Source organism: Neodiprion fabricii, chromosome 2, assembly GCF_021155785.1.
Source record: "Neodiprion fabricii isolate iyNeoFabr1 chromosome 2, iyNeoFabr1.1, whole genome shotgun sequence".
NCBI lineage: Eukaryota > Metazoa > Arthropoda > Insecta > Hymenoptera > Diprionidae > Neodiprion > Neodiprion fabricii.
This window is the reverse complement of record NC_060240.1, coordinates 22,264,709-22,284,830: the sequence shown is the minus strand read 5'-3', so window position 1 is coordinate 22,284,830 and position 20,122 is coordinate 22,264,709. Positions and strand designations below refer to the sequence as shown.

The window sequence follows — 20,122 nt, the reverse complement described above, 5'->3', positions numbered from 1 at the left end:
CGTCTGATTAAGGATGTACTGGCTATACATTCTTAACCAAAAGTGAGTCACGTCGACAATATTGGATACTTTATGATAAGATAAGTATCGAAATAAAATAAGAAAATTAAATTTAAATAATAGTAATGCCCAAAAGTTATCAATAAATTGGTTAAACAAGACATTATTTGACAATTTTTTTGGGAATGTTATTTTTGTTACGTGGAATGAAGTTTTTATTTTCCAGAATACACATAAATTTTTTTTTTTCATATCATTATTTGGAAATTTCCGTTTTCAAAAATTAAAATTTTTTTAAAATGGAGGAAAAATTGCATATTTTGGATAATTTTTCGTAAAAACCTTGTACGTTACAATTAAAAAGTTTTCGGTCATTGAACGAAGTTTCGTAAATACAGCTTATACAAATTTTCGAAAACGGAAATTTCAAAATAATCAGAAAATTATTTAGAAATTCACGTGTATTCAGAAAAAAATTCTTTCATGTGACAAAAAAAAAAAAAACATTCCGTGAAAATCAATTGAAAAACATTTTGTTTAAACAATTTATGAACAACTTTTGGGGAGTATTATTATTCAAATTTAATTTTCTCATCATTTTTACTATAGTCGTTTTTTTTCAGATACTTATCTTATTATAAAATATTTAATGTTTTCGACAAGACTCACTTTTGGTTGAAAATGTATAGCCAATACATCCTTAATCTTGCAGTCACGTTTTTGTTAGGTATACAAACGTACACTGCCAGCCAAAAGTTTGGGTACACCAGTCGAAATTTCTTACCACACCAAAAGTTAGATGGCGGACTCAAAAATAAAGATAGTCAAATTTTCCAAGCGATGTTTTACGTTTTTTTTTTTTATAAAATTCTATACGATTTTTCGACCCCAGGACGTACTTTTGAACATGGCCGTTTTCGGTTATTTTTTAGCCACCGAAAATTAACCCCAAACCTTAGGGATAATTTTTTCTCCGGTTTCTTTTATAGTAGACTTATAAAAGGATGTCGAATGCTATATTTTCGTTTTTTACAACGTTTCCTACGATTTTTTTTCGCCCCAGTGTTGCATTTTTCATATTTAATATATTATCTTAAACCCGATAGTTCTCAAAAGACAACAACTCAACTAATGATGATTCTCCGAGTTCCAGCTAAAAAAATTGTGAGAAAAATATTTATAAAATTTAAAAAAAAAAAAAAACTAGCTACTCCAGTGTGAACCTATGCAATTTTTTATCTACCTGAAATTTCCTCTGAAACCCCATAGTTACTGGATTACGCCCCTTTTTTTAAAACATGTCTTTTTTTATCTAAAAATGTAATACCGGGGTGAAAAAAATCGTACGAAATTTTGTAAAAAATTAAAATGTACGTTTTGATATGCTTTTTAAGTTTACAATAGAAGAAACGGGGGAAAAAATTTTCCCTAAGCTGTGGGGTTAATTTTTGGCAGCTAAAAAATAGCCGCAAAACGGCTATGTTCAAAAGTACATACCGGGGCTAAAAATGAAATCGTAGAGAATTTTCTAAGGACGCAGAATGAAGGTAAATTCGTGCAGTTTAAAACGTCGCTTGGGAAATTTGATTATCTTTATTTTTGAGTCCGCTATCTAACCTCTAGTGCGGCAAGAAATTTTGACTGGTGTACCCAAACTTTTGGCCGGCAGTGTATGCAGGTATGTACAAACACAATTCAACGTCCCATATGATAATTAAAGTTATCACTAGCGTGAGGTAATTTTCTCTCTTACTCTTTGAAGTATCTTACGTGAATATGACTCAGGCGAAAACATTTCCCAGCTCAAAATTGGTCCCTGGTGGGAAAAAATGTCGGTAATTTTTATAAAAATCGCTACAATTTTTTTTAGGGAATTTGAAGAAACTATCGTATTTTTGCAACAGAATTGCTCATTATGTTTTGTGGTTTTTCATAGATAATTTTACAATGGTTTGTTTTTTTTGCGATCGTTTCTCGTAAATAAATCGTTGAAATGAATATCATTTTTTGTCGAATATCATCGAATATCTGGTTTGAAAAAAAAACTAATACTTGTAAAATGACAAGATTCTATGAATTACACTTATATTTTTATATAATAATATGATAATTTATGATGATCAAGAGCAATGTTTGAAACTAACCGCGCGATTTACGATTGATTTTGCTAGATCATGAACATTACCGTTAATTCGTGATGGATATTTTTACGAGGTTGAAATTAGTGACGTTAGCGGAAGAACTTGTTAAAAATAAAATTCACTATTTTGCTGAATGAGAATTACCTTAGAAGAGTTGAGTGTCCAAAATATAATATTTTTCTTCTGTGTAAGAATCTCGTCAATAATAGAATTCTTTACATTCGTTAACTCAAGGTCTCAACTTAACCGCGGCTGCTTTCTGAAGGTCATTCAGTCCATTTTTACGTATATTTTTATTAATTTGCGGGACAGAATTTGAAAGTCACGCGACACATATGAGCTTATCAATTGTCGTGCCAAATAATAGTCTGACACTGAAAAAAGTCTATACTTATTGCTTTCATATTATGTATATATATATATTCAGAAAGCCTGCTGGCCACATTGACAATTTTCTGGTTTTATAAGTGTCATTATATTGTTTACGAAATCCACGCAGTCAATATTGAAAAAATGTAAACGGCTTGACCAACTTTGGAAAATGAAAATGCTATTTGCCTTATTTGTTTGAAATGTAACTCGAACTGAAACTTGTTACAAAGTATACAGAGTGTATGATTACAGGTGATGCAACATTAAAGACTAAAATAATGTTACGCCGAAATTGCAATGTGCATGATTTGTGTAAACCCTCGTCGGACCTTCTGTGTGGAGTTTGTTCAACACCGGCACATCATCTAATCTAACCCTTTGATTCACACCGGGACGCCCAGCGTCCCAACTTTTATTTTTTTGCAGTTTTTTATTTATTAAACTACTTTTTGGTAACACCTGCCGAGTTTTTTGGTTCCACATGGTCCCTGAAATATTTCCAAGTCTAAATAAAATTAAAATTTTAAATTTATTTACTCATTTATTGCAAAGATAGCACATGTAAACAAATGTATGAAATTCGTACTTCGCAACGAAAAAAGCATTTCCTGCTAATCTACCATAAAAATGTGTAGATTTATTAAAAAAATTTCTAGTTGGTTTTGTTTGTCCGCCATATTGGATTCACCATTTTGAATTTTCGAATTTCGAGTTCAGATTCGGAATCAGCGACCCCGAAAGCCCATGAATGCAAAATTTCAAGTGGATCGCATTTAAGAAATAATGTGTGCATGAAAGAGTTAAAAGGTCATGCACACAATCTGAATGAGACAGACATTTATAGCCATTTATTATTTTTTGTCGTATATGATGTTCAGAAAGAAAAATCAATCAAATGCAATAGGTTATATGTTTTGCACGCACATATGTATAACTTTTACCTTTGCAGCGTTCTTGGTTTCTTTTTTTATAGTAAATTTTCTAATGCCCTGAAACCGTCGTAAACCAATTTGTTCATTTCAATGTATTCAATCGGTTTGGTTTCATTATTTTTTACAACAAGTCATACAATAAAAAAAAAAAAAAATCTGTCTTTGTCGTGAAAAACGTCTTGCTGGGTCTTTATATGCATTAAGGTCATGCGGTACTTCTACCTTTAACGAATGAGCTAAGGAACGCCTTTGTTTATTTGATATAGGAAGAAAAAGGGGTGAGTTTACTCGGTCGGTAAGGGTAGGAGTACTACATAACCTTAATTTCGGTTCTTCACATGAATTCTATTATAGACATGTGATGTATTAATAAATAGATACGATTTTGTTACGTTTTTACGGATTTACGGATTATTAAAAAAAATCATTTTTTTTTGTAAAAAGTTTTCAGAGGGTCCGTTGTGCCCTACGTTCTCCTATTTACTTTGCGTACAAAATTCAGGTATCACAAGCAACCATGCATAAAATGTGTGACAGAAATTTTACTTGGAAAAATGAAAATAGGACACGTGAGCCCTGTAAAGAATAAAATTCAAATTTAAATTCTTAGTTTTTCGTTTCTTGACAAAGTTACTACGACATTCGCTGATAAGGAGGTTGCTGGGAAAAAAATACTCGATACTCTTTGTTAATAGCAATACGAGATAGTCGCGCATTGCGTATTTGTGAAATTATTATATCCGGAAGCTGCTCTGTAAACCAGCTGCTTTAGGTACGGTGAGCCAGACCTCGAACTTCCTGTTTTCACACCGCAGATTCAAAGCTCATAGAAAATAAAGGCGAATATCCAATTCGATTTTCGAAGTTCATGTTCAGATTCGTGATTATAACTCAAAAGCCCACGGATGCTATATCGCATGAAAATATTAGGATTTTTTTTATTTTGTACTACAGTAATGGATCCACGATTACAAATTTTGGAATTCTGAGCCTGGATTTGTTGTCGGTGACCCCAAAAATCTTCGCCTACTAATTTCCATCAAAATCCGAATATGTTTAGATTTTATTTCTATCATGTTGGATTCACCATTTTCGAATTCGTGAATCTGACTTTAGATTCATGATCAGCGACTCCATAAACCTTACAGTACCAATTTTTATTCGAATTCATTCATCCAACCTCATGGTATCATTATTTTTTTTTAATTTTTTAGATTTTTTTTGTTAATCCAAATAATTCAAAGAAGACCACCGATCAAAACCAAAATCTCATCTCAGCTTCAAGTTTGGAAAAGCCGCGACAATTGAGACCAAAACCAAATTGAAATCCGTAATACTCAATGTATACATATCTCTTGAATAGAGATATCGTCGGTAAAAAAAACTGATCTCACGCATTCATACATAGGTATATGTATCCATACGGACGTCCATCTGAAAATGATTGGAGGTGATTCTCTAGGTCTTGAAACGTCGAGATCTAGTGAAACCTCAACTTTTCATTTTCGAAATGGTTACAATAACTTCCTTTCTTCTCTGAAAATATAGAAACAGTAAATTAATTACTAAAAGGCATCGATATTTTGACAACCAAGGTCTTCATGTTTTGAGTAAATCGCTCTTAGGTCTCGAATCTTTATCTGCCGACTTGTTTAACATGCATCCAGAAACGTTATGGTGAAACGGACGAATAAGATGTACGCATAAAACGTACTTCAACTACGGCGGCGTTTCAGCTCGATTAAATTTGAATGATAACTAAGTATAACCTTTATCATGCATCTACTGCTTATCACAGTACAAATACTTATCTTCCATCCTTTCCAACATAGCAATGATTTTCGTCCATCGTTTAACTATTTTGTCGAACTGTACTTGTACATAAAAATTGTTTTCAATCAAATGTTGACAAATTTTGCAGTAAGCGAATAGTGAAGAGAAAAATTCTTCCTCACACATATTGTATATAAATATCTAAAACGATCTTCATTTTTCGTTAATACCGTGATAAATATTAGATTTACGAAAATTTTATAAAAGATCTTGTTGTAGAGCATTAAATTTTCCACAAAATTGCACCAGGAAATTTTTTTATTACATAAAGTTTTAAAGCAATTAACAGTTTTTTTTTAAAGAATTAGATAGAGAGATTTCAAATGCTTGCATTTTTCCATATAAAAATTCGACTGTTTAGCGGGGCGTGTGAGAGTTATCGGAAAATTCGGGGACAGCCAGATTTTTGACTATGCATGTTGACTATTTTTAGGGGGCATGTATGTTATATATGGGGCATCCCATGCCAACTCACTGAGCCCGTGACTCCGACCAATTTAGATTTTCTCATTTTTGATGAAGCCTTAATATGAATAAATACTAATGTTTCTTGAAGACACTTATCGCTTATTGTTATTCATCTTTCAGAAATTCTGGAAATAAGCGCCGAAACAACAAAATTATAGAACTTGCATTGAAATTGTTGAAATAAAATGTTTGAATCCTTCTGGAGAAGTAGAAAAAACCGGAATCGCACTCCCGTTCTGAGCTTAAAATTATCGTTTTGCATCTCAAAATATCTACGAATTTTTTGGAACATAGAAAAAAAGGCGTTTTTGAGATAGCTTAAATAACGAAAAATCGAAAATCATTTTCAAAATTTTTTCGTGGTTTTTGAAGGAAGGTCGATCATATGAAACAGAATCAGATAAAACCAAATTGGTCGGAGTCACGGGCTTGATGTATAGGGCATTCCATGCCAACTCTCCGAATATATATGAGGTATTCCATGTCAACTGAGAGGACATTTTCCCTGACCCCCGCCAATTTGCTTCATTATTTTTTATATGATTCTACAACCTAAAAAAAGCACTCACCATTTTTTTCAGATTTTTCGTCCCAACCATTCTCTTTTTAAAATGTTACAAACCCTTTTATGGTCCTAAAAAAAAAAGCCATTTTTTATTTTTTTTACATAAATTCACATAATTTCTGGGTCCCAAAACAAACATTTTGAGCCATAGTTCAGAGTGGAGAATTGATTTTTTGTATTTTTTAAATATTTTTTTGGAGGAATAATTTTTCTTATTTTGTATGTATACAAATTGTAAATTTGCTTCATTATCTTTTATATGATTCTACAACCTAATTTTTTTTTTTGTACGTATACAAAACATATGTTATGTTTGTAACGTTTTTTTAAAAAGAATGATTGGAACAAAAAATCTGAAGAAATGGTGAGTGCTTTTTTTAAGTTGTAGAATAATTTAAAAAATAATGAAGCAAATTGGCGGGGGTCAGGGAAAATATCCTCTCAGTAGGCATGGAATACCTCAAATACATTATATATGAGTGTAGAGAACTATATATTAAGAGAAATCAGCAAACTAATAATTCCGATGCCACGTTTGTTACAAATCAGAAAAAAGAGAAAAATGATGAAAATTCGAATGCCACTTGTGGGTCGCATGACTGGAACCAGATAATCACTGGTAGAACAGTTTCCTCAGTTGTATGAGACTCGTCATTGGATATGTTCATCATATCAAGGCGAGTCACGTGCTAGTGCTTAATTATAAGTTTAGTAAAATTAGCAGTTGTATCACAAACTGATTATAATCTATGAGAACCAATTAAGATGGAAGGAATTTTGTCTACTCCTCCCACTTCTGTCTTCAATTATCGCGATTACATGAACATAAGCTAAAGACCGCAGGCAGCTAACGAGCTGTGTGAATGCGATAATTTACGTAAAGTAAATAATTAGTAGCCAAGTGAAAAATATTTAAAAAAAAAAAGAAAACGTACGTCACTTTACAAATGAAGATACCGGTAACAAGTAGTTTGTATAATGTACAATGGTATTGAAGTTTATATAATTTCAAACTGACTTTTTCCTTAAATTGCGAGAAAATAAAACACTAAAATCACGAACAAGAACTAAGGTATCAGTTTCTCATTTAAAATCGTTCTAAAATAGTAAACAATCTGATTAATTCGTATGATTTCATTCTGCAGTAACTCATTTTATACAGAAACTTATTTTTCACGAGATCACTGAAATATTTTTTTTTATTAACATGGCATCGTTGAATATTTAATTTTATAACATTGCGCCGATATTGGTTATCATCGACAAATGGAAATATTCAAATGTATGCTTAAAAAAATCTGGTTCAGAAACTATGTAGAAAACAGTCTTCTGAATAAGATGGAGCTAGCGTAAAGTGAAATTGAACAAATATGCTAGAATCTTAACCATTTCTAAGCATTTTGAAACGAAGCATCGATATCTACGCTCGTGTTTATGATTCTAGTATATTTTTTATTTATTACTCTTAACAAGATTTTCTTAACAATTTCAAGGGTAAATTTAAATGGATATAGCGCAATGATGCGTTGCCCACTTGGACTACAGAAAAATGTCTATCCATTGATTTGTAATTCTACTATTTTCTGAGTGGACAAATTTATGAAGTTAATTGCGAAATGTATTCTAAACATCAACCTATTTTATCAAATATCTTCCACGTGTATAAAGTCAGTTTTGTGCCAGCCTGATGTCCCAGTAGACCCTGACTAAATTTGAGACGTTCCAACTACCACAAGCAACCACCAGGCGTCATGGAAGTCCTTGTCGTTCTCATGATAAAAGTATCACATAACTTGTGTTAAAATGTGGCCATCTACTGGCAAATGCATACGTAGTATGATTTCATGGTCTATTTATTACATATACCACATGTGTAGATATCTACCTACAGATTATCAGCTACTCATTTTGGTAGCCTCGGCTTCGCATCCGCACAAAACTAAATAATTCTTGACGTTATTTAAAAAATGAATAAAACTGAACAAACGCTGCAGGAGTTTGATCAGGTAGTGTCTTAAACACCTGCCCTGTTAAACACGTCATGAGGCCCTAATCCAGATCTGATGAAAGCTTGATCAGGGTCTGAATATCATACCTGAACTCAGCTTGATCAGGACAATATATCAATCTGATCAGGTGGTAAGAAAAGCCTGATCGTGGGCTTATATGAGACTGGTAGGAAATTTATAATCGGAAACTTATTCATTGTGCGGAAGGGACCGAAATTGTTTAACAATAAGTAAAACTTCAGACTTATACTTATATTGGTGACAAAATTGTTTATACAAAATCGAATCGAAAAAAATAATTGTAGCGACGGTATATATAAATCCAAGTCTGACAAACCCTGATTGATAAATTGAGGGAGGGTGAACTGATTGCCAGATACATCGCACTTTGAAGTCGAAAAATAGTCCGAGGCATACGTTCATTGTTGGGCAATCGGGTCTCTACGTATGATGTCTTTAGCTTCGTGATGAATTTACACTACACGAGAGGATGTGTTTTGTCATCGATTCATTCCAAAACCGATCAGCAAGGGCTTATCGGAGTCTACTAACAATCGGTGTCGGTCTGTATGTAACATTTCCGATGAAGAAACACTCCATTCTACACACTTATAAAGACTGTCTTGTTTGTCCGCATCATAATTGGACTCATCGAGTAATAAATTAGCTGTCCATATTGACAAACATTCACGGAAATATGTTTATTTAAATATTCCTCAGTAGATGTTCAATTGATTTCAAATTCTTTTGTGATATTCGTTTCCAAATATATTCGCAAAACTGTGCTTTTCGCAAAATTCTTGCCGAATCTACGTCGAAATTTTCTGTGTTCATTATGTGCCGCCTCTAACCCGTTGAACAATGCTCAAAACAATTGGTGTGCAAAACGTAATGTATTTGCTTCAAGTATGTTCTCAAGCACTTATATACCTGGCAATGTGTTTGAAATTAATTACTGTAACCTAAAACTTTTTTTGTTTCAACTTTTTTGAGAAATCGCGATAATTGAAGGTATTCACAAGTATGCCTACATATTTTTTTTTTTCAATCGTCATCACTAAGTAACATCTGAAAATGAAGTCGCGTTTCTTTACAAATTTGATAACACACCTTCCACTTAATCCAAAATCTTAACGGTTTGACAATCAAACTCGATGTGCAAAGTTTTAACAGACCAACATTGTAACTTCACTATCTCTTGTAATAACGAGAATAAGTAATAACGTAAATTGGCTAATAAGATACCTTCTTGATGACGGATTACACGTTATATAGTAGTATAACGACATACTCAAGGCTGTGTGAGGTATTATTACATGTACTCTGACGGCATTTCAGTGCACCGTATAAACACGCGTACAATATAAGATAAGCGTTTTAACGAAGAACCAGTGGTAAATATGTGTACCTTACATATATTTACATACATGTATTCCCAGCAGATAATGCGGTATCTTAGCTTTTTTAAAGTTTAGCATGCGTGCGATCAATTTCATTGGAACAATGTCTGGTAACGGATGTCCTTATAGGTCATCAAGATGGGTGTAACTTCAAAAATTTGACAGCGGTCCGTCATCTGAATTTATGAATGTTGGTCATCCTGACAAAACTACGGCTCTTGCTCTCGAATTTTAGTGCATGCGTATGAAACCATTCAGTCATTAGCAATTCACTCTGTGTGTTCAGGCTGTGGATTTCAGAATAATTATATTTTCTACACAAACAATTCTTCATACTCAAGTATGTAAGTATGCAGCAAAGACTTATATAAAAATAGAATGTCGTCAATGATTCTATTCGAATCTACAACGAAGTAATCGTATATTGTGTTACTAGTGTGGAAAAGACGCGATTTCTGGCCAGTGTGAAGTTTGCAGCGTGAGCCGTATGGCGAGTGCTGCAATAGCAGAGTTCTAGTGTGATGAATTGATTTTGAGAAATTCGAAAGTGCGCATGCGCCAACGAAAGCTCTAGTGTGTAAAACCAGGTATTTCAGTTATGCGCATGCGCACTGCTGATTGATTTCGTTTTTGATCGAAAGAGTAAAGGGAAAGGGAAATGCCTTCAATTTTTCTTGAGACTTGGACGATTTGCAATGCATTTTTAATTTTGGAAAACTTCGCTATAACTCTATTTCGACCCCCCCCCCCCCCTCTCCTTTCACAGGCCTACCGCGGATATTACCCAGAAGAGTACGTTTAAAAAAAATGTTATGCAATAAAAGATTGATAAACAAGTAGTTTTTGTTTTTTTGTAAAATTTTACCGTTCCAGGACATTTGAAGGGTCAAATGACGAAACTAGCTTGTACGTATAGTATGGAAATCATTATCAAGAGGAAAAAATTGTTCTGCGGTTGTTCGTGATAATCAAGCTGAATTTCAAGTATAGGTAGCTATTACGAAGGTACGTAATTGACACCCATGAGTCGAAAAGACATAATATTGCACGCGGAAAAATGAATTAGAATGCATCAATTTTAAAAGTACGTATCGCAGGCTAACACCCATCACCCAATGTGACCTGGTCGTTCATCAAACCCCACTCAAAATAGCTCCTAACAGATATGATCAGAAGAATCCTCAAAGCAATACAGAGATTAGGATTTAGATCTTCCGTATTTGATTTTTCAACGAAGTTGAGAACGGTCATAAGACTGTTGAACTATCGAAGTTTTTAACACAACTGGTTGCTTGTTATTTCGTTACAAAGTCAACATTTGCCCACGTCCTAATATGTACCAACAGTCGAAGCTACTTGTAGATTGCAACACCGTTTTACCAGTGTCTTTCGCGAAGTCCAACTTCTATTTATTGCACGGAAATCTCCAAGTTTCAGCGTATGATTATAATTGTTCAAAAGAAGTGTAATATTTACAAATTTTTTCAATACGGATACTTTATAAAATTGACCGATGTTCGTTGAAAGTAATCACAAAAATGAAGAAATTGAAGAAATTCGAAAAAAATTGCGGTCCTCTTGACGCCTTTCGACGGTAATTGGCGCTGGGACTGTCCGTTAAGGGAGCCCGCAAGTGAAATTCGAGTCCTACAATAAATATGTGCTACACAGCCGCTAATTTTTTTGAACGTGGTTTTGGTTAAGAAACGATGTCCCATGTCGAAAAATATTTCCAGTAAAATTTTTGCCATTTTCGACGTTGATATTTTTAAACGATAACGAATTTCGCAAAATCTATGCATAAAGTTGTTCGAAATAGTGAACAGGTCATGTTAAAAAATTGGCGAATCTTAATATCAAGTATCAAAGGAGGAGATACGTTTTTAAGTAAATAAAAACCACTACAAGGCCGTTTTTCGTACTAACGAGCTCCTCAATTTCATGTTTTATGACTTTTACTGTTATGACATGTTTGTAGATCTAGAAGTGGCAGAAGCAGCAGGGATCAGGGGGGAAAGTCAAAAAAACAGGTATAGCGGTGGAGTTTGTATATTCGTATAAAATTTATTTTTTTTTCCTTCGAAAACATAAATTTCGAAAGAAGCGAAGATTATGACGGAATTCTTTTTAGACGTGGGACACCACTTCTTATCAACCGCTTTGTAGGATATGTGTATCGTAGAGCTGGAATTTTACTTACATGTCCCTTTAATTCACTAACGAGATATCGCTAGAAATGTTGAAAATGGTCGAACATTGAGATTCGATACATTGAGATTCAATGAAAACTAAAACTCTTATTTTTGGGATGATAATAAAAAATTCTATTCTTATCGGAACACAGATAAGTGAGAAGTTTCAAATGCACGTAAAATTGAAATACATATAACGACGCGGGGTGTGGTGCTCATTGCGATGTGTAAAGAATTGCCGTGGAACAAACATCGGTTTGCCTTCGCGGCCTGCGCTACAATCGTCTTAGCTTTAATTGCTCCGAGATATGCCCCTCCACCGGTCTATTTGCAGATCGCACGAAAGCCACGGTAGCCAATAATTTTTCTAGAGGTACGGGAATCGGGACGGTATCATTGGCTCCGCCACCTCGCGTCAAGTTATTACCTTATACCACTGGAAATGTGAACCAATCCTTTTTTCGTAATAACTCTGCATCATCGAACCAGAAAGAGAGAGAGAGAGAGAGAGAGAGAGAGAAAGGGAGGGAAATAGACAGAGCAGGCAAGCCGCAGGGACGCGCGCGGAATTCGTTGAAGGCTCACACGCGGCATCACTCGCCGCTAATATTTCCCCAAGAGCTTCTCTGCCTCCGCACCTCGCACGTATCACCAAACGAATCCTAGGATCAGTCCCAGTCCCAGCCCCGGGCTGAACGCGACACAACAATAATCAACGCTATCCGTGCATCCCGAACCCCGGAAAACGTTGCTTCGACACGTAATCGCCGATCGTAAGTCGCCCCATCTTGACTACACGCTAGTTACTTACTAGTCACACTGCGCACACACACACGCACACTATCTCTCTCTTTCTCTGAAATAGACTTGCCGCAAATATTTGGACTCGCCATGAGGCATCGAAATCTACTTCCTGCACTTTCCCGTTTATCGATATCCTCGTCACATATATTTATCATTACAACGTATTCCGAATATGTATATTGCGTAACAAGGTCTTTTCGGGCCGAGTGTAAGTTTGCAATATGAGTCGTAGGTGAAGTCGAATACGAATATTGCGAATACTCGAGGCGAAAAGACCGTTGGATTCTTCTCGCACACGATTCTTTATATAACGAGAGTATGTTACGCGTCTTTTCACGAAATTGAGGTTAGGGTCGCGTAATGTCAGGTTTGTTTGCGACAGCGCATGCGCGGAGTACAGAAAACACCAATTTTAACTCCTAGGACTTAACATTGGTCTTTTCAGTACTTCGCGCATGCGCATTCGTAGACTCACTCTACCGTCATAGAAACGGGTATTTTGCGTACCAAAAAGAACGCACGAAAAAACATGCTCGAGTTGTATAAAAATACTTATATCATTAACGCGTCGTTGAATAGATAGAGTATCGAAACATGAGCATATTCAAACATACCGGGATTAGTTTTCTGTGAAACTCACCGCTCAACGCCAGCAGGTAGCCAATGAAAGCTACATTTCGCATTGTTGCAGTATATTCGAAATGTAGTTTCGGTTATCTATCTGCTCTCCTTCGGCGGTGAGTTTCATGGAAAATTTTCCGATAAATTACAACACCTTTATCATACGCGAGATAACTATGAACGCGAATAACTTTGAGTCGAATCTTCACCCGAAGGAATGTTGTACGTATTACGTTGCAGGTGGGTGTGATTACGCCCGTTACACGTTATATAGCATCCGACTCGGCATCTGTTCTTGCGCGTTGCTTAAGTAGTCCGCACGCAGTATATCTCTACGTGTACATGTATACTCTTAGACACGAATCCGAGTGTTTTCCGAAGATTGTTCTGCTTGCCTGTGCGACTATCTCCAGACTGATTCAACAAGCCTTGAATTACAAATTAGGCTACTTAAACAACACAGAAATGGTGATATGACAATCCCATTGATGCTATTGTTATATTATCTCACAATCGTGGTATATTTTGCCGCTCGCTGTTGCATTCCGAGCGATGTCCAATAACTATGCTCACGTTAATATTAAAAATTCCCCAGTCGAAAAATATCATTTAATTTCATCGTGTCGCATTCACAGGCAGTTCTTTTTTCCACTTCCAATACTGATATAGTCCAGTATTTCAGATCTGTTTGAATGTGAAAGTATTCGGGTTGACAAGATTTTTCTGTCATGAATTCGAAGAAAATTTAATAAGTAATTGAAAACTTATGCAATAGCGCGAATAGCCGAAGTTATAACGAGGTTCAAGTTAGTAACGCTATTGTAACACGACACTGGGAAAAACCATTAGCTTGCAATTAAGAAATGACTAGATATGAGCATACTTGGTATGTTTTAATTTGTTTATGCAGTCTACTATCCTTCAATATATATCCTAATATATATAAAAAAATCGACTTTTTTTTTTTTCACTTTGTACTCCGAAAACTTGGTTGGTAGAGACCTCAAAAACATTTTCTCCAAGTATGAGCTCCTAATTTTAATAGGAAGGTCCTCCGCCTCGCAGTTTTCTATTTTTTTCTTATGGTGAGGAAGAAAAATACATATCTCGGTATCTACTATTTATAAAAAAAAATGTGTATCATATTTTCGTAGGAAATTGAATTCTCTACAAAAAAGGTCTCTTACAATTTTTTTGTACACCTCACTGTTCATACTACTATATTTCAAACGCTTCTAAATTTGCGATACAACAATTACTCTTGAAAATGTATCGTTACGTTAATGTTACGACTATCGACAGCACGAGGCGAACAGGTCATGTGAGAACTAGGAATGGAGAGCGTAAAAGAAAAGTCAGTGCAAGGTAATTGTCAGATTGTACATTTGATTTTACGTCGTGAAAATGCAGTGCTCTTTATTCATATGTATAATGTATCCTGAGGCGCTCTGGGTGTGTAACACAAATAAGAAAGAAGTTAGAAGCATGATAAAGACCTTGTCATGCCAAAATACGACAGTGAAGTGTAACTATGCATTTGCTGATATGGATTATAAATTTTTGATTCGACTCGATTTTTATTAGTATTACACTGGCTTGAGTATATTGGGTATAATAATGTGACATATATCTATGGAGGATGTACGTGATGCGTGTTATAACCCACCGGGTACGTTTAATTTACAAAACCCAATCAATAGAACATAAATTTCAGGACACGAACGGTCAAAGTTTATAGGAAAATACGTGACTCCTAAACACCTCAAATCAGAAACCTTTATAAAAAAAATTACTGACAGCAAAATGATTAGAATTTTTCAGATCATATGTAAGAATTATATTTAATCGGGTCCAGGCCCAATAAGGCATCGATATTTTTGAATTAGAAACTCTCTTTTTGGGAATACCATCCATTTCATACACTCCTGCATACAGTTATATCTAAAGATAATCTAGTTATCAATTGTAAAATCTTCGCGCATACGTGCCGTGTATAAACATGAGTTTAGATCGGTATCTGAACGCGATGATAAACAGACATCGAGTATGGGATAAACAGCATATTTGCTTTTTCTCCGCAGAATCTCTGTTTATTATTTGAAATTTCATTACTTTTTACATACATAAACGGTCGAAGTGAAAAATACACGAAAAAAATATTATTTTACATTGAATTGCAAACTTTCCGGAACAGCTGCACAAAGTGTAATTTTTTTATTGTTCTCGGCAAATTTTTCTTTCAAACTAACGTCTAATTCATACATTCGAAGCTTGTAACCACTTGTTTATACGTATAATAGTTATGTCGATCAAAAAGTTCAAATCGAAACATCTCAGATATCAAAAGTAACCCTTACAAATTTACCGGAAAGTACAATTTACCATCTTGATGAATTCAAAAATCATCGTATTGTGATACCATAATTGCTGAAATGATCGTCGAGGTTCGAATCGAAGTATTTCGTAGTCGGAAAAAAACTTGTATATAATTCGGAATTCAGCAGACAAATAGATCGGCGATTCAAGTATGAATGATAAATTTTCAGGAATTTATAGTGATCGATAGCATTTCAATAGTTGGTCGATTTTCATATAATGAAAATAGTACGCGTCGTACCGAGTAAGCCTAAATTTGTTTGTCGTGTTTTTCTCGGAAACAAGGCAGAAAACGATCGTTAAATTGCCTCGTAAGTTACAGTACAATATAGACTATGGTGACACTTTCTCTTATTATTTTTGAGCAATTAGACGGTTTTGATTTCAAAAATCTACATGGAAAGTATTTTCACCCAAACAATTCAAACGAACGCTTTTCGATTCAAGTACTGTTTTAAAATCAATTTTCTGCACTTGCTGCGTCTGTCACACAAAAAAAAAAAAAAACGGTTTCGCTTGATAAATTTCAAATTTATTGCATTGAATATTTTCTTTACAGCCAAGACCTGGCTCGATGTCCATTCGCAACGAGTGTGTTTCACGACTGATGTATCACGTGACACGCGTGCGCGGCAGTCGTCAATTTTGATAGGTTAGCTATCTGTTTTACAGCAGGCAACTGTATATGACTGGGTGTGTCCATGCCACGTGATCCGCAAATTAGCTTATCCCTTTCACGCATACATTTTTCTTAACATGCGATTCACTTGAAATTTTGCATTTATGAGCTTCTGGGGTCGCTGATTACGAATATGAACTCGGAATTCGAAAATTCAAAATGGCGGATCCAATATCACGGACAAACAAAAACAACACGAAGAAAAAATTTTAAAAAATGTAAAATTTTTTGATGTGTATCGAGTTTGTGTCAAATTTCACATTCAACTTTTCATGTTAGATTAGCAGAAAGTACTTTCTTTCGTGGAAGAAAACGAAAAGAAGAACGAATTTCGACCATTCGTTTACATGTGCTATTTCATGTAGAACCGAGAAACTCTGCAGTTGTTAACAAAACGGTAGTTCAATAAATAAAGGGATACAAAAAAAAAGCGTGAATTAAAGGATCAAAATATCGGGTATCTATTCATGCATAAAGCTGGATGAACTTAGCGCAGAACTCTGCCGAGCCTTTTGGAAATTACACACTATATATCGGCAGTAAAGAGTAATAAAACACTCTTGTTCTAATGAAACAAAAGCAGATAATAGAATGCTGTGATGCGAAAATGATTCCACACGATTTTTTACTCCCGATTTATAAATGAGCTATTTCTAGATTCGCGATACGAGAAAATGATCCCTAAAGACTTTATCTTTTGGTTGTTGTGTGTTAAATATCTACCTACATAAATTTTACTATCAGATCAGTACTCAACATCTACTAATTTCATAAAATCTGAGCGACGTTTGCGAGTTGCGGAAAGAAGGTAAGCTGCTCCGGTTGAGATGGAAAGTCTGACATTGTACGGCGGCGTATCAAATTACACACGTGAATATATTCATCAGGTTACACCTATAACAGTAACTGGTAATTTCGCTATCTGTTTTTATGTGTTAAGTTTCGTTATCTTTTCTTATTGTCACAAGACTCGAGTGTTTTGTTGAACTCGTCACAGGCTTCTTGCGTAAGTACACGTACGTATGTATGAACTATACCTACGTGTAGTATACCTATACATACATGTTATACATACTTGCGTTTCCTTCACCTTTTATATCGTCAACATATATCATACATACCTGTATCTATCCCTGCGGAGACGCCGTTGAACCACTGAAACAATTCGCGATAAATCTCGGTGCATAGGTATGTGGTAAAGTTTAAGAGGTTATCCGTCCAGCCCAAAAAAAGTCCCACAGGAGTTCATGTTACAACGAATAATGTTTATTAACGAATGGTAGGCTTTTGCATTTCTTTACATTGAGCGTCTCATTACGAACTTGCGCCAGTGGATTCGGCCATGGAAGGTTTGTTATTTAGAGAGGACGTTTCACACACATTCGTGTCTAACTTGTCCGTCAGACCTTAGCCTAACTATTTCGCATTCAGGTTAAAACAGGCATGCGATGCACGCGATATGGATCAATTGTGTTCTTTATTGCATAATACAAAGTAATTCCCGTAACTAGTTGCAAAATATAATATACCCACCGTATCTCAAACCTTGGAGAACTGGCGGTTTCGTGAACAGATAAGTCGGGAAATACGTGATGTAATAGACTCTGCCTTTTTTTTACACTCTATAAAGAAAATATTATAAGAAAACAGTATAAGGAAAAATATACGCAAACTCCAAAGATAACGTCAAGAGTCAAGATACTCTTATTATTTCCAGTTCAAGCGGTCGTATAAATAATGGTATTGCTATTGAAAATTGCCCTCTTCTTACCATTACGATATATTTGAATATTGTAACTTGAATCTATGCGAGCACACTGTCTTTGATATTTGTAACAATTACGGTGATCACCGTGTATCTATATTTAGAGTGGAGCATGTATTTGGCTGAATAGTTTATACGAAGAATTATTTTGGAAGGTCTAGACCTAGACATATATATTTCTATAAGATGCTGAAAAATTTCTAAGAGTAGCTAGTAACTGTGAACCGTAAACAATAGAACAGGAGGTGGTGGAATTAGTTAGAGTAAGGCAAATACGCATTGCGTTGTTTCTGTGCAACGTCGAAACGAATGACTGATTAATTAATGCGAGTGACGAACGCATGGTAAGTTAAACGTACTCTTGAGGCTTACGATACCTTGAAATGTGTCGCCTAAGAAGCCTGTAGCGAGGAAAAAATTTACAACTTAATGTGCCGCGGTTTGACTTATCGCAAATAAAATACGGCTCTTTAAGATTAGACGCTCTTAGTGCTTATACCTATGTTGTATGTCAGACTCGGTAGCGACTCGTGTTCTTTCAATACATTTTTAACATGGATCTCGAATATTTTCGGTAGTTCACTTTATGCCCTTTCTTGTCACAACGCAGTTCACCTCATTCCCTTATTCTAGGTGTCAAACACCTGTAGTCCAATTCTCGAGAAAAGTAAATAACCGAGAATGGCGTAATAGAGTGGCTGTAGTTAGTGAACACTTTCTATGAGATTATAAAAAATATTAGACTTTTCATAGGAGTTCGGAGCAAGATTTCGTTTTCTTTTTTCTATTTTTTTTTTTTTTCTTGTTTACAATTCCAATTCAAATTTTGTTATGTTGTTTTCCTTTTACTCCTATTATTCTGTGGCCACTTTTGCACACAAAAATAATTAATCTATATATTGTTGGCATTAAACTTCTTAAAATACTTGTTTGCTTTTAAAATTATCGCACTATTGCGTTTTCGTGTTTAGATTTTAGTACAACGTTTCGAAATAAAATTTCGAAGAAACGGAAATTGTTTGCGTGTGAATGGTCGATGACCTTGAATGCATTGTAGACCTCAAACTATAAAGCGAAGGACGCTGCAACGATAGTCATTATACTAGGATACCACTATTTCGATTACCGTTATGTTACCCTGATCACCTAGTCGTATATGCATCACTGTACTAATTATCGTAGCTCCGTTTTACAATGTCCTGCCGCTCCTTTCTTTCTTTATTATGTACTTCAATGAATTCAATCAGAAGTCTCGGTCCCACCCAGCATGATGCCGTATAAAAGGACAGCGGTTTCCGGAAAAGGATAAACATCAAATAACCCGAATTAATTGGAGAATTCCAAACGACTGTGACATTCTGTTCAGATTTATTTGAACCCGCGTTTGTTACGAATCAAAGAATATTTTCTTATCGCGTGATATATTTTGTCTGTTTCTTCTGTAGACGCATTTATGATACTCTATCGATCATTTTGACCCTGCTCAAAGTGATCAATAACAATAAGTGTCACGATACGTGGATAGTATTGGATAACTATCTCTTGACAGCAGATAAGATCAATGTCTATCGTAAGTCGGTGAAACGAGTCGGTGTGTGTAATCTATAATGCGCAGATGCGCCAATTCGGCCCGAACAAGGAGATCTCGTATTAAAAGATACTGATTTACCGAATTGGAGCGTTTGTAAAACACGGTCCACAAATTCCGGACTGCGGGCAATTCGTAATTATGATAGAGAGAGAAATCGTACACGCTAGAATTACGGAATTGCAATAGTCGATGGATGATTTCGCCATTTACCAAATTTTGCAAGTTAATTGATTTCGAAAGTTTCACCAACAGTTTATCTTTACTATACGGGACATGATATTTTGAACAATTTTTCAGACTTTCTCTGTCTCTGTACTTCGATGTGTCAACCAAGTCATGCTTCCAAGTGGTTAAATCACTCTTGAGATCTTTCA

At 35.0% G+C, this 20,122-nt stretch overlaps 1 protein-coding gene across 7 annotated transcripts in view; it reads left to right on the top strand.

Annotated features, from left to right (window-relative positions):
* LOC124175485 (V-type proton ATPase 116 kDa subunit a1-like) overlaps nucleotides 1–20,122 on the top strand; it is a 76,863-nt gene that overhangs the window by 30,867 nt on the left and 25,874 nt on the right. Inside the window, exon 1 of one of the 7 annotated variants that reach the window (XM_046555805.1) lies at nucleotides 12,492–12,685. The exons of the other annotated variants lie outside the window; for them this stretch is intronic. The gene's annotated coding sequence lies outside the window, so the exon portion shown is untranslated. Of the gene's footprint in view, nucleotides 1–12,491; nucleotides 12,686–20,122 lie in introns of those variants that run through there. 7 annotated transcript variants of the gene reach the window in all.